The sequence below is a fragment of the Rattus norvegicus genome, chromosome 18 (genome assembly GCF_036323735.1).
Source record: "Rattus norvegicus strain BN/NHsdMcwi chromosome 18, GRCr8, whole genome shotgun sequence".
Taxonomy (NCBI): Eukaryota; Metazoa; Chordata; class Mammalia; order Rodentia; family Muridae; genus Rattus; species Rattus norvegicus.
Window position 1 is genome coordinate 69,327,523 of NC_086036.1, and position 16,293 is coordinate 69,343,815.

The 16,293-nt window shown below is 41.6% G+C and overlaps 1 long non-coding RNA gene across 1 annotated transcript in view; it reads left to right on the forward strand.

Annotated features, from left to right (window-relative positions):
* LOC134483049 (uncharacterized) overlaps positions 1-15,648 on the forward strand; it is a 31,397-nt gene extending 15,749 nt beyond the window's left edge. Inside the window, exon 2 of the long non-coding RNA XR_010059881.1 lies at positions 1,797-15,648. This is a non-coding gene — a long non-coding RNA (uncharacterized LOC134483049). The remainder of the gene's footprint in view (positions 1-1,796) is intronic.
* Positions 15,649-16,293: the final 645 nt, after the last annotated feature.

The following is a 16,293-nucleotide window of genomic DNA, read 5'->3' on the forward strand; positions in this document are numbered from 1 at the left end:
AGGAATGGAAACCCTGACTAATACAGTTACCTGATATAGATGGGAAGGATGGAAAGACAGGGAAAGGAAGGAAAAAGGGAAAACATGTGGTGTGAGGGTGTGAAAAACTAGGACCCTGTGTTCCATTTGTGGGACTATAAAATCATGAGTCCCCTGTGGGAACCTATGGTAAGTCCACTAACCACAAAAGCAGAATTGTTTGATTATCCAGCAATTTATATTCTGGATATACACACAAAATAATTTAATACAGGAAAACGAACAAGCATTGAATACCGATGTGTGTGGCAGCATTACTCACAATAACAGTAACCCAAGTGTCCATCAACAGATATATGAAACAATGCATATGGCTACAGTTGGTTATTGTTTTGAGCTCTAAAAAGGAAGGTCTTCTGGCATAAGACAAGGCATGGGTGAACCATAAGGGGGATGTGCAGAGTGAAACAAGCCAGTAGCTGATGGGATGAATTCTGTATGGTTCTGCCAATGAGACCACATTCATTGCCTAAGTGACCACACTGATGGGGACAGAGTGCAATGGTGGCTTCTAGAAGTCAAAGATGGGGGCAGGGAATTTTTGTTTAATGAAAGGAGCTCTGAGGTAAATAGTGCTAAGAGAAGCACAGTGGTGTGACTCTCCTTAGAGTCCTGAAACTGATTTGGTCAACATGGCAAAGCTCTGACCCTGTATAACTGTATCATAAATGTATGTATATAATTATCATAGTTGTAAAGAGGTTTTTATGGCTGGGAGGTATTTGAGTGCATAAAAGCACTTGGCCACACTAGCCTGGCCACCCGAGTTCCGATGCCCAGAACCTGCACATGAGAGTTCAAGCAGCTATATTTCCTGCACCTATAGGAAATAGGAGGCAAAGGCATGAGAACCAGAACGTCCCAGGCCAGCTAGCCTGGCATACACAGTGGCCAAGAGACTGTCTTAAACGAGACGGAGGGCAAAGACCAACACCCCAAGTTTCCTCCAATCTCTACATGTGCTCCACAAGAGTGTGCACATATGTTCACACACATTTTGAAATGTAGACATAGGGGGAAAGTTGTTAGTGGAGTAATAATTCAAAATAATATAAAAACGCAGCCAAGCTCAAGTTGTATACATCCTGCGTGCCTGTCACTACATCACCCAAAGTCAGGGACAAATGTCCTTCCATGCCTGTCTCTCTCTTCATTCAGCTTGAGTTGTGAGTTACTGTCGCCTACAGGAATGAGTGGTCCTCACTGCAACCACCTGCCGGGTGGGCATGGTGAGCTCTTGCTGGGTGTGTAACCTTCAGAAGCATCAATCACCCAGTGGAGGGCAAGCCATGACACTGACGGGCATTGTCACCTTCTCATTTACCCATGAGCACACTCAGACTCCTACCTTCCACTTTCTCATTAACCTCTTAGCCCACCCAAGTTAGGAGGTAAATTTACTTAAGCTCCAGGTAGAGAATGGGAGGCCTGTTTAATTAGACATGTTATCTATTGCCTTCAGTGAGTTTTTCCTGCTGGGGAAGAGCTGTTAACCTAATCACATTTCACAATCACAACCAAGCAGAGAATCCAAATGGTTTGGGCATATAAATCCACGGAAAGGGGGAAATATAATATGTAAGCTACTGATCCATGAATAGCCACTCTTCATTTCAATCAGCAAAGCAGAGAGAGGACTAAACGGAACAGTAAATGAATGAAAGTCAACTGGGCTGTTGCTGTCAGGTTATGCTGAAGAGCAAGAGGCTTTGTGACTGTTCTCTCTGATCTCCAACACATTCTTCTTTCTTAACCAGGCTGTCTGCACCATGCCGTTGTACTCCCCGGCACAGACACAAGTTGGAGCCCTCTTTAAACACTATCATCTCCCACAATCAGAAGATGCCTCACAGATGCTCTCTGCACTGGTTGACTCTGAAGCCTAGAAGCAGCCAGACCCTTTCCAAAAGTCCAGACACACTTGTCACAGGACTGGGGCTAGAATACAGTCTTGTCAATACTCCACGTCTTCTCTTACTCTACAGTCTACTTCCCTGACCACATATCGCACTCCTTCCCTATGTACTTCCAAGAGAATCTAGTGACATATTGTCCTGCATGAACCAGTCCAAAACACCAGTATAGTCATTAAAATCTTCACAACTTTCTTCTCACCCCTTGGCCTGGCTGCTTGTTTCTAAGTCTTGCTGGACTCCCAAACAAGTCCCACTTTAAGCATTGACTCTTGAGTCCTAAAGTCACCTGACAACCAGAGCTCATCGATCCAAGACTGTAGAATCAACGATGATTTGTTTTCCCACTTTGTTCACGAGAATGGATACAACATCCTCTGTGCTAAATATTTCTGTTTCACCAGCACTGGACAGAACACAACCTTCTTGTGTTGCCCTCCATGGAAATGGAGAAATAGGTAGAGCCACGTGCTTACCTCACAATCCAGAAGCATCACTGTCCAAAGGAGAACAGGAACCTGGTGGGAAGGAAGTGGGGTCATGAGAGGAGCCCACTGTTGCTGCGAGTCTGCAGCTCACCTCTCATTCACACAAAAGCAGACAAGCCAAGTAACTGCTTTTCTGGGGTTCATTTCAAACCAGTTGATTTCTTAAGATAGTAAACAGAGAAAGCTAGTTGTGGGTCGTTGTCTATCTGTTGGTAAAGGCAAGCACAAGATAAGGCAAGGCCTGTGATTGGACAGTGAAAAAGTAAGGTGGGCACAGAGTTTTGGAGAGAGGAGAGACAGGAGACAGGAGAAGAACCAAGATGGAGGCCGAGAAGGACGACCCAGATCCGTGTGGCCTTAAATGGCCACAGGTAGCTATGAAAATCCTATAAGGGATGAATTATTACAGGACAATTTGGCTTATCTGGGTTGTCAGTTTATATCAATATTAATTGGCTCTGAGTTTATCGTGTGGACGTTTTGTGGAGTGAGAATTTACTAATATAAATCTGATTAATAAATTACAACATTATTGAGTTTTAATTTTAACAGGCTACTGGGAGTTATGGCTATAACTATAGGGGGCGGATGCAGGGAATGTGAGCAGAGTTCTTAGCAGAGTCACAAGAGGGTAGCCACTACTGGACTCAGAGAGTGGCCAGCAACAGCATGGGATAGAAATTGAAAACTTAGCAAGTCAGGTTGAGAAGTGTTGCTGATCGAGATTAAAGTACCCCGCAGATGCCATGTGGCCCGTCAGAGCTGGCAATAGTGTGGGTTGGTGTATCTTCATTTTTTACTATTTACCACTACAGCTAGTCTGAGAATAAAAGGCAAGAGAAGGTTGGAGGAGAGACAGAGAAAGACACAGAGATAGAGACAGACAGTCGGGATTGGAGGGGAGGTAGATTCCAAAATAACTCACACTAGGTGCCAACTCACTGGCTTGAACCAAATGCTAGTAATCAATGGGAAAGCCTTTAATGAGTGTGAGCCCACACAGTTAATCAGAAATTTAGAACTTAAGGTCTGTATTACAGCCTTCACCCACCACACATTTCATGCTTCGTTTTCAATTACCCCTTAGTCAATTAACTATGAAGCTTAAATGAGACGAGTGGAACTTGGGAGATTAAAGCTAATACAGTCAGCTAGTAAAGCCATTTAATAGGATGATAATAGAAAATAGACGACCTTAACCCTTGCTAAGCCAGGCTGCACCAAGCCTGTGTGGTTAAAGGATGCAACCATGACAGACACCAGGGACACAGATACTTTTAGAAAACCACGGCACCCCGTCTTATCCTTTTCTCTTCTTGATGCACCTGCAGCTTTCCCAGAGCCTTCCAGAAGTCTCTCTGATGGGAGGCCTAAGTGGTTGTTCAATCATTGCTTTACTTTGGTGGAACAACTTTCAAGATCATCTTTTCTTCTCTCAAACCTTTTCATATCTGTTTGGCTCTTCTTTTCCTGAATTATCACACAGATAACCCTTGATACGAGAACTAGTTTTCTCAAGTTTGTCATTTTTGAGTGATCTTTCAACAAAATGAGTGTCTTGGAATGGTGTAGAGTATCCAGGTCAAAGACGTGGATTCTCTTTCTATAGAAAGAATCTCTTGGTTGGGGATTTAGCTCAGTGGTAGAGGGCTTGCCTAGCAAGTGCAAGGCCCTGGGTTCGGTCCTCAGTTCCAAAGGGGGTGGGGGAGAATCTCTTATGTTCTGTATAGAATCATCACCTATCAATAAAAAGGCCTATGATCAATGAGATGAAGCAGGATTAGGGGGTGGAATATCAAACAGAAAGAAGGAATTCTGGGACAGAGTTGTCCTGAACTAGGAAGAAGCTGGTCCCATGAAACTGAGAAGAGGTAGCCAACCACAGGACAGGGCTTAGATAAAACAAACAGGATACTTAAGTTACAAGCTAGGAGGAATGAGCCAAAGCTTTTGTCTAGGCAATTATTCATAATAGGTCAGTCTCACAGCAGTTATTTTGTGATCTTGGGAAAAGCACTCAGTTAGCAAGCTGAATGATTTTGGGAAAGTCACTTAGCTTAAGTTGAATTGTACAGTCACTCATGCCAGACATGGCTGGTGTACATCTGGTAACAGCACAGAAGGCTTGGTAGCTATCCTGTGGGGAGGGAAACAGCTCGATAAAAAGCAGGATTGTGTGGAGACCAAAGTCTTCAAAACTCAGTGTCTGATAAGTACCCAAAGTCAAGGACAAAGCACAACATGAACTCAAAGAGAAATGCCTTAGATGACAGCATATTCCCCAAAGACATAATGAAGGCAACACCACTTGAGCTGATCTTAGAAGGATCCGTGGATTATTCAGGCAGCAAGTGAGTGGAAGACCAAAGGGAAGCCTCCAGCAAGATGGTATAATATAAAACACCTTCAAGAAGTGCAGGCTCATCTAACAGACTAGTAGCAAAGCATGGAGGCCCTTCTCAGTCAGGCTGAGAAGCTCACAACCTTCTCCCAGCAGGCCTCAGACTTACAGAAGAACACAAAAATCAGGGCATGGTGGAGCTTGCTTCTAATCCCAGCTTTCAGAAGGCTGAGGCAGGAGGACTGTAAATTCAAGGCTAGCTTGACACTGTCTCAAATAAACAAACCAAAGCAAAACAAAACAAGACCAAGAAGACAACAGGAGACCCATCCGACAACTAACACATGAGCTAGCATTGTGACTGTAAGGAGAAAAATAAAACTGACTGAAGCAAGAACACAACATGTTTACGAAACATAAACAAAAGACGTTGCCTACTTGGGATTAAAGAAGATATTAAAGATGCCTGACACCACCAGAAAGGTATCAAGGAGGGTGATGATAAAGACCTTGAGAGTTCAAGGCAAAGGCATGAGAATTGGGAGTTCAAACTCACTATTTTGCAAGTCTCAAAACAGAAAAAAAGGCGGGGAGTTGGGGGAGGGACCTCAGGCCTAACTCATTGGAAGAGAGCTTGTTTAATAGGCCCAGAGTCCTAGTTTCAATCCCTAGTACTGCAAAATCTACAAATAAATCTAAAATAAAAGCCAAAATTATACAATTTCTAGAGGCAAGCATAGAAAATCTTTTTAAAAGAAAACTTTAAAAGCCCAGCATGGTGGTACCCAACCTGTAACCTGACACTTGAGAGGATGTCTGGACAGGCAGTAACCAAAGGCCCAGTTGGATGTCAGCAAGGATTTAAATGTAGGATCAGGGTAAGGGAAACCATGGCCTCATCTGGTAAATTGAGGGTTTCTATAATAACAGCAAGTTCTGGCCCTGAGTGTACAGTAGATTCCCCTGGAAACTGTCTGAAAACACACAGTTGGACCAATTAGGCAGCACCAAAACAAAGACAGAGAGAGGGCTCTCTGGGGTGAGGTTCCAGTGCTGGAGTGCACATCGGGAGGTTTCTGCCACTGCAAAAATTCCTCTTTGGATAAGAGAGTAGGTGGTGACTGATTCCCTGTTGGCTCAAGTTGACAAAAATATAAATAAATTTGCCATTGATCAGTAAATAGTCCCTGCAGAACAATCTGTTCCAAACCTATATCCTAGGACCCAGGGTGTGGAGGCAGTAGGATCAAGAGATCTAGGCCAACCTGGGCTTTATGAAACCTTACCTCAAAAAAATCAGATAATGTCCTTAATACAGAGAAATACTTTACTAAGAATTCCAATGAAGAAGCATGTTGTCTTGCTTAGAAAGCCATGGAATAGAAAGGGTTAAGAGGGAAAAAGAGAGGCCCAGGTCTAGAATCCCCGGGTTGTTCTAACTCAGGGCAAGCTGAGCCTTCTGCTGCAGGACCACAGGTCTATTGACATTCTTTATCCTTCCAGCTCATAGTTACCCTCCATCTGTTTTACCAGTGGATTCCACAGCCATCGTGTAAATTACACAGTACAGACATTACAAATACTCTTTTTCTAGATGAAGAAACACAGGCAAGAGACAGCTGGCAAGATCCAGATTGGAAAGGAATTGCCAGGAATCTTCTGTTGCCTCTGCAAAACAGAGCATGGAAGGACTCTGGGCTCTGGGTGAGGAAGCAGAGGTTATATCTTAGTGAAACTTCTTGATCAACCTACAAGCCATTTCTCCCATTGGATTTATAGTTAGAACTCAAAAGACAGCAAGGCTGACTGATTTTAACTTCTCCATGTGTTTTCTTCATGCTGTGGCAGAGCACCTGGGAAAAACAAACTCTAAAAAACTCAGTCGAGAAGTAAGCAATGTAAGTCACTCAGTGTTGGATAATTGTGACTATTCATCAGATACTTGGCTGTGTGTGAGACTGCAAAAGGCTGTCTATAGTGATATGGATGTGTTACTCAGTCAAACACTAGTCATGTGTCTGAACAAAAATTGGTTCTACTCTGAAGACTTCATGTGACACTCTCAGGCTGAGGAAAAAATTCCTAGGCTATTAAAAAAGTTCTGAATAGTGTATCATTTACACCAGTTGCCACACTAAATATAAACGAGCAATACTCTCCCATTCAATGCCATTCACAGAGCAATAGGTTTTAAGAGTAGAAATCCACTCAATCAGGAAGGCATATAGAATATCCAGAGATTCTCACACTCTGGATTGGAGATATGGCTCAGTGGGTAAAGTGATTGTTGCACAAGAACCTGAGTTCTAGTCCTCAGCACCCACATAAGAGCTGGGAGAAGCAATGCATGGAGACAAGCAGATATCAGGAACGTGCAACCAATAAATCTAGCCAGTTGATGAGCTCCAGCTTTAGTATCAAGACTGTCTCACAAAGGTAAAGTAGAAATCCACAGAGGAAGACATCTGCCCTGGACTCTAGCCTTCACATGCCCACACAAGTGTGTTTGAGTGTATGCACTTACTACACACAACACACATGTGTGCACATTGAAAACAAACAAAGCTTGTTTTCTTTCCCACATCATTCTCCTCTGTGTCTCCTCAAATCTGTAGATTCCCATTCACTAAAGAGTCCACCGGACCTCTCTGGTCTGATGTGTTCCCTTGAGTTACTATTGCAAATTTTCAAAAGAGAAAGTCTTTTGGGGGGCTGGGGATTTAGCTCAGTGGTAGAGCGCTTACCTAGGAAGCGCAAGGCCCTGGGTTCGGTCCCCAGCTCCGAAAAAAAGAACCAAAAAAAAAAAAAAAAAGAGAAAGTCTTTTGGTTGGTTATTGACAACCAAGGGATTGGATGGATTATGATCACCATGGGTCTAATCAGAGTAGAGAGCTGGGACCGTAGTACAAAGGTCACCTTCCCAGGAACCTTCCTCTTTCAAGATCAGCGGTGTGTGTGTGTGTGTGTGTGTGTGTGTGTGTGTGTGTGTGTGTGTGAGCGCGTGTGTGTGTGTGTGTAGGGGCAGGGGGTTGCATCACATGTGTGAAAAGGGTATGCATGGTGTGAGTGAGTGTGTGTGTGTGTGTATGTGTGTGTGAGAGAGAGACAGAGACAGACAGAGACAGACAGAGACAGAGACAGAGAGACAGAGAAACAGAGAGTTTGCTTTTAGAAAATCAGGCTATGTGCAGGACAAACATCCCCTAAACTACCTACATGATCACTGTATATAATTAGAAGAAGTTGTTCTAAAGAAGTTAGACAAAGCCATCTGAAACAAAGACAGGGTTTGTGCATTCTTGAATCTCCACAAAAATCAGCATACTATATGTCCCAAACATGTGACATGGGTCTGCCACAAATCCCAAAACAAATCTGCAGCTGAGCTACATTTTAAAGCTGTTAATGTATGCCAGCTGATTTGTAATGTAAGACTTGGTTGCAGTAAGGTAGCTTTGACCTTTGAAGATTTTTTTTTCTTTGAAATAAATCTGTTTACACTCACTGTGCTAATTGATGGAAAGGACACCTAATTTGCAGATTTGCTTTCCTATTGGAGAGCAGTTCTCTTTTCCTAAAACCGAGCTAGAAATGAGGTCTACAGCAAAGAAAGCCTATAGTGTCTGAGTATCTGTTCCTTGCCAAGTAACTTGGCACTAGCTCTGGGATAATGGCCTATTGTCCTCACAACCACTTTCCAGAGGAAGATGCTGTGATCTGCACTGAGGAGTTCAGGACAGGAAGCGCGCTCCTCTCTCAGGGCCTCCCTGGTCCTAACTGTAAAATGAGATGATGTTTACCAGAGAGGATCTTCAGGAGAGACGTAAGGACAGCATGAGTGAGGGCATCAAGGAGGAGTAATGGAGGGGCCTCCAAAAGCAAAGTTCCCAATTTCTGAATATGTGTGAAAACACACATGTTCGAGTCCAGGAGAAGAACAATGAGATAACAGTTGGAATCCTGGGATCTGCTCCTCCACCACTCTATAGCTGTGTGTGAGCAGGTAGACTCCTATATGCTTGCATCTCCTCACTGTACAGTAGAGAAGCTGCCTACATCACACAGTTCCTTAAGAACTCAAGATGGCCCCGCCATGGAGACTGCATGTAGAACTTCAATAGGATCGATTCTTTACAAGCTCAAGTTAGGAGAAGATATAATTTGAATTCTAAGAGGACCTTAGAAAATGAGTGTAATTTATTAATTCTTTAATTTCTGTAGAGAACGCTGACTATTACAGAGGGCAAAGAGGGGTATGTCCTATGGCAGAGCACCAGCCTAGCATGCACGAATCCATGCTTAACCATTAGCATTACAGAAATAAATGACTAAATAGCTTGGCAATGACACCAAGATTCAAACAGATGACGGTGTGTTTTTCTGGAAAAATCTCTCTGACATAACAGCAAGCTTATGCTGCTCATCTTTTCAAGATTCTCAAACTGTTCAAGATTGAAAGTCACATGCGTCTGCCAAAGTGGGCAGGGAACCCTACACAAGGAGCTACAGGCAACTAAGGAACACTCAGAGTAGGAGAAATAGTCTACTCCAGGGAGGAGCACACCAATTGGTTGTGTAATACCAATAGTCAGCCCTGAGGATACGCCATTGTTCAGAATGAGTAGTTTGTAAAAACTGATATGGGAAAAATCAGAAGCAATACAGTCAAGATCAAGAAGTCAGTACACCCAAGATAGAGTGACTGATAGGCCAGAAAGATCCTACAGAGTGTGTGTGTGTGTGTGTGTGTGTGTGTGTGTGTGTGTGTGTGTGTGTGCACGCGCGCGCGCACGCGCGTGTGTGTGCACGTAGCAACAATTAAAAGAAAGAGATCCATGAATTTGAAAGAGATCAAGGAGGGTGTGTGGGAGGTTTGGAGAGAGGGAGGGAAGCGAAGAATGAAGCAATTATAATATTAAAAAAATGGGGGCAAAAGGGAGTCACATGGTTCAATAATGTTTCCTTGAAATTTTGATGTTTGCAAATACCACTGGACTGTACAAGCCAGGAAATGCCCCTGCCCTTGAAGGATGTCTTCAATAAGCTAACGTTCCTACCATCAGTCTCAATGGATGGCTCTGGCCTCTGGGTCATTTTTTTTTTCTTTCCTATAAAATGGGCGTGACAAATAGTAATTACGGATAATTCCAGAACTGAGGGAGAGATTATCATCAGTGTTTGAAGTACTTCCCGAGAGCAAGTGCTAAACAAATCTTCCTTATCTTTGTGATCAGCTACCATTGTCGTTGTTATTGTAAACTCTTCTGGATGCCTGATACCTGGGCATGCCACTCTCTTGAAATACTGCGTGCTTCTTATATAAACAAGCCATGTTTTCCTTACTCCTGTGAAAAACATTTCTTTGATTTCTTACCAATGTATTCATAAACACTTTAAAGAAATTATATCATTTTTACCAAAGTATTTGCTCAATTTAAAAGAAAAACAAAGGATATGAAATACTCTCCCTCATGAACTGGCTCAATACGTTTTTATTACTCGTGATTGCACCAAAATAGAAAGAGGTTTTATTGGGACTGAAAGAATGATATGAGAAAAATCAGAAGCAATACATTCAAGATCAAGAAGTCAATACACCCAGGATAAAGTAACTAAAGGAGGTCAATGACTGGCAGGCCAGAAGTATCCTACAGAATCATCCATCCCAAATCCTTCCTGCTTCAGATAGTCTGTGGAACAGGAGGGCCAGCATAACCTGGGAACATGTTAGAAATGTAGAAGACATTCAACCTTGACCTCTGGTTGGAGTCTTGCACACACATGCCTAATTCCCTCACCCCACACGCACAAAATAAATTTTAAAATGCAAAATCTCAAGGTCGGAGACCCATGGAATAACTCTATGATTCTAATGTGTATCGAAGTTTTCAAAGCTCCAATTTAGACAACCTTTTAAAAAGTATCAATACTTCAACTCTGACATACTTTGTTCACCCATTGTCCCACATATCCAGTAAGCTGAAGAAGGACCCCTTTGTGTACACACCTAATGTTATTGTTTACTGTGTAAACATATATTTAAATGCTAATTTCCGTGCCTCCATATTTCGCTACAATCCTTATTCTAAGAATCTCCTGTCTCAATGTTGTGTAAATATTGCTCCCTAATTATGTCCTGATTGGGCAATCAAGCTAACTGATCAGCCAATGACAGAGCAAGGGAGAAAATAGGACTGGACTTCCTCCCAGCTGGGGAGTCAGGTAGGGAGGGAGGAAGAAGGGATTAGCCATATGGAAAGCATCCAGGAGAGCACAAGAAGACACCTGGAGCCCAGAGAGCCAGATCAGTACTAAGATACAAGTATCACTGAGATTTTGGCTGGGAGGTAGCCAGATTAACTGAGAGGATTAAAATAGCGCAATACTGCTCAATGTTCATGCCCTTAAAGCTTGCTAAATAAATATTATAGTCCAGTCTCAATTATTTGGAACCCAGCCAGGATAAAAGAGAAACTGCAGAACATACATATAAAAATGACATTAATATTTGGCACCCAACATGGGGCATAGAATTTAAACTTAGACAAACATACATATAAAAAGCCACTAATACTCTAGCTCAGGAATTTGGAGCCAGCCTACCGAACATAATGAGATACTATGTTTAAAAACAAAGCTGACGTCCAGGGACCAGGGAGATGACTCATTGAGTGAAGTATTTGCCACATAAGGTTGAGAACTAAGGTCAAATTCCAAGAGCTGGTGTACATATGACAAGATGGGAAGCCAAAACAGGAGGCTCCCTAGAAACTCAAAGGCTGGATAGTATGACCTACACAGCTGCAGAAACCCTGTCTCAAACTAAGTAGAAGATAATGTCCAACACTCAAATTTCTGGGCGCGCTCTCTCTCTCTCTCTGTCTCTCTCTCTCTCTCTCTCTGTCTCTCTCTCTGTCTCTCTCTCTCTCTCTCTCTCTCTCTCTCTCTCACACACACACACACACACACAAACACACACATACACACACACACACACACACACATATATTTTTTTTCTAAAAATCAAAAGTACACAGAAATCATTGCCTTTACAAATAAAACCAGATTCTCTGTTTTCCCCCTGGGGAGATGTGGCCAAATGTTTATCCTTGTCAGATAGCATAATGACTGACCAATTACATCTATGCCTAGCTTGGTGACCAGTGAGATTACAGCGGCAACTTCACAGAAGCACAAGTGAGAGGTTACTTGGAGCATCTCTTTGTGTAACTCACAGGTGGCTGCCTCACCTCAAAGGCTATCTTGTCAGCCTGAATGACAACTACTTATGTTATATCCTTAGAGTTCTCTGTGAAACTTACGGGCATCTCAGTGGGCCACAGAATTGCTTCTCCCCAGCAACTGTTAATGTTTGAATAACCTTGAAGAATAGCTTTGGGAACTGTAAGTTTCAGGAGCTTCCTGAGTCTCATGAGCCTCCCTCCTCACTCCAGGAGGAAGTGTTTCAGTTGGGAGGAAAGAACCACAGTGTGGGAGTATAGGTACTGGTATCTTTTAAAGCTTTCTTTATTGCTTCTAATACACAACAGGAGTTGAGAACCCCGAAAAAGAGAAAAGGATAGAGGGATATGACAGGCATCAAAATGATGAAGAAGGGGGAACTTTCTAGACAGAGCAGCAGAATGGAAAGACGAGATGCAAAGGGTTGAAATGTACCATAAATGGTGACAGAAATGAGGCTGTGTGCTTTGATAAGGACCTTAACACGGATGCCGCAGATGGGGTTTCAGGAGGGTTTGAATAAGCACCATTCTGTATACAACTCTGTCCTCTAGCACATCCTGGTGATTGCTCTCCACGGTTGTGATGGTCTGTCCCCTTCTGCTTCCTTATTGGTACAATATCTGATATTAGTTTGTGGATTTGGTGCAACGGATTTTTTAAACAGCAAGCAGGGTTTGGTGATATACAGTGATCAAAAAATTAAAAAACAAAAAAAAATGAGAATTAGACTATAGTTAAAATAAAGTCTGAGGTTCTGTCACATGGTATGGTAACTACGGGAAAGAATGATGGTTGTACATTTCAAAGTAGAGAAAGGGGGGCTGGGGATTTAGCTCAGTGGTAGAGCGCTTACCTAGGAAGCGCAAGGCCCTGGGTTCGGTCCCCAGCTCCGAAAAAAAGAACCAAAAAAAAAAAAAAGTAGAGAAAGGGATTTTTAATGATTTCACAGAAAAAGAATGAGCCATGATAGAGAGTCACACTGACAGCAGCTGCAGACACAGGGACGGGCACAGGGAGAGAAACAAAGCAGGATGGGCAGCAGGTATCCCTGTGTTAATTCTAACTCAGTAACCCGGGCACACTGGCTTCTGTCATCCTTCATGCCAGGCACGTTCCTTAGTTGCCTGATGATCTCAGTGCCCTGTTCAGCAGCTCTTTCCCTGTTCAAATGAGTTCAAGGCTCTTCCCCACTTTCTCTTCTATCAGGTTCAGTGTATCTGGTTTGATGATGAGATCTTTGCAACATGTAGACTTGAGGTATACGCAAGGTGTAACTATGTATCTATTCGGATTCTTCTTCATATAGTCTGGTATTTGTTGAAGATGGTGTCTTTTTTTTCCCCAGCTTGTATTCCTGGCCTCTTTGTCAAAAACCAAGTGTGTGGATTTAAGTCTGGGTCTTCCATTCGATTCCATTGATCAACATGTCTGTTTTCCTACCAATACTAGGCTGATTTTATTCCTATAGCTCTGTAATACGATTTCAAACTGGAAATGGTGAGATCTCCAGCAGTTCTTTTCTTATTCTGGATTGTTTTTTGCTATCCTGTACTTGTCATTTTTCAATATGAAGCCGAAAATTATCCTTTCAAAATCTGTTAAAAAATATGTTGTAATTTTGATGAGAATTATATTGAATCTGTAGATGTTCAGGGTAGGGTGACCATTTTTCCTATGTAAATCCTACTGATCCATGAGCATGGGAGATCTTTCCATCTACTGATATCTTCTTCAATTTCTTTCTTCAGTGACTTGAAATTTTTATTATACAAGACTTTCACTTGCTTGGTTAACATTAACCTGGGATATTTTATATTATTTGAGGTTGTTGTGAAACATGATATTTCCCTGATTCTTTTTTTTTAGTCCATTTGTAATTTCATATCAGAGGCTACTAATTTTTGTGAATTAATTTTGAATCCAGTTACTTCGCTGAAAGTGTCTATCAGCTGTAGGAGTTTCCTAATGAAATTTTTAATGTTATTAATGTATTTAATCATATAATCTGCAAATAACGATAATTTGATTTCTTCCTTTCCAATTTGTATCCCCTTGATCTCCTTCAGCTGTCTTATTACTCTAGCTCAGACTTCAAGTACAACATTGAATAGGTGTAGAGAGACTGGACAACTTTACCTTGTTCCTAATTTAGTGAAACTGACTTGAGTTTCCATTTAAATTGATGTGGATGTTGGCTATGGGCTGGCTGTAAATTTCCTTTATTATATCAAGGTATGTCCCTTTTATCCCTAATCTCTCTAGGATTTTTTTTATCATGTACAGGTTTTTGGATTTTGTCAGAGGCTTTTCCTGAATCTAATGAGATGAGCGTGTGTTTTTTTTATTTTTCAGTTTGTCTATATGGTGGATTGATTGCATTAATTTATTGATATATGTTGAACCATCCCTGTATCTCTGGGATTAAACCTATTTCATTATGGTGGACGGTCTTTTTTATGTGTTCTTGGATTCTGCTTGCAAGTATTTTATTAAGTATTTTCCCATCTATGTTCATAGAGGAAATTGGTCTATAATTCTGTTTCTTTGTTGGGTCTTTACGTAGTTTGGATTTCAGGGTAACTGTGGCCTCATAAAATGAATTGGGCAATGTTCTTTCTGTTTCTATTTTGCTAAATAATCTGAGGAATATGGGCACTAGCTCTTTTTTGAAAGTCTGGTAGAATTCTGTGCTAATACCATGTGGTCCTGGGCCTTTTTTCATTGGAGACTTTTAATGACTGCTTCTATTTCACTGAGGGTATAAGTCTGTTTAACCTGCTTATCTGGTCTTGATTTAGCTTTGTTAATCATTATATATGGAGAAAATTGTCCATTTCCTTTAGATTTCCCAATTTGATGGAGTACAGGTTTTTTAAGTATATCCTTATGATTATCTGAATTACCCCCAATGTTCTAATTATATACAAATTTTAATGTCAAAAGAAAAATAACCGTAAACAAATACTGAACTCCAATATTATGCTTCACTAAAGTGGTTAAAGGTGATCGATATTAGTGCCTGCATTTAAGTTGAAGTCTACTTTGTAAAAGAAGGTGAGTTAATAGGTAAAAACAGAAGAGCAGATACATCAATTTGCAATAGGTTAAATACTAAAATATCATGTTGGAATCTGGATTGTGGGCATGTGCATGTTCACGGAAAAAAAGAATCCTTTAAACTTCTATGTAATTGGAAAAATGTTCAGTAAATCTCATATGAGCAAATAAAGAGGCAAAATACTAAAGTAATAAAATCTTATGGCCCAAAGCTTTAGGGAAGGTTCTGGAAATCACAGGAAACTGAACTTTGTCTAAATGACTCCACAGGGGAAGAAAGCTCCACAGGAACAAGGAAATGAGAGGAAGAAAGCCCAAAGGAAACAGGAACCTGGGTCAGAGAAGATGGTTCCTGAGATTGGAGATGGGAGCAATAAAGGGGGAGAAACCACAGGAAGCTGCTGGGGTTCCTAACAACATTCCATCTAGACCAGAAGGGCATAGCCTAGAAATACATAGGAATAGCAACGTGCACACATCGCAGTCACAGTTGTGGTGTTCCTAAGAGACGAGAGACTAGATGTGTTTTTCTACTCAAAATAAAGTGTAATGCCCAGAGAGTCTATCACTGTCTAAGGGGAGGGAGTGCAGGGCCTCTTCAAGTCAATAATGCAGGAAGGGCATTTTGTTGGCTGTACAGAATGAGCAGGTTTGAAAGAAAGAAAATCTTAGCTGCCACCCCCATGTTTATAATGACGTCTCTGTAGCTGGGGATGACAAACTGTATAACTGCATCCCAAAAAAAGTTCGTTTTGTGCAAGACTATCCCAGTTGCGCCTTTTTTTAAAGAGTGTATACATTTAAAAAAAAAAGTCATCAAAAATTAAATAGAATCTCTGAGCTGCGTTTAAGAAGACTGAGCAAATAGAACATGAGCTGCTGGTCCCATCAAAACGAAATGCAATCCTTCTCTGGGTCGTCTCACAGCATCTAGTCAGTGAGCATTTGGACAGAAGAGGATCTGTAAGTCTTACTTCTGTAACTTTTTATTTGCGAATCTGGACTTCCTGGGGTCTTTGGCACCCTGATATATGAAATGGAAGTATTCCTCAGTGTCCGGGACACTACGATCCCTTAGTACTGGTTTCTATTGTTTCATGAGGACACGTGGATACATGTCATTTAACCACAAACACATCCCTGGAATATGCACACCACAGTGGGACGTGAATTGGTAAGCTTTTTCTGTATTTTGCAAGATAAAACTTAG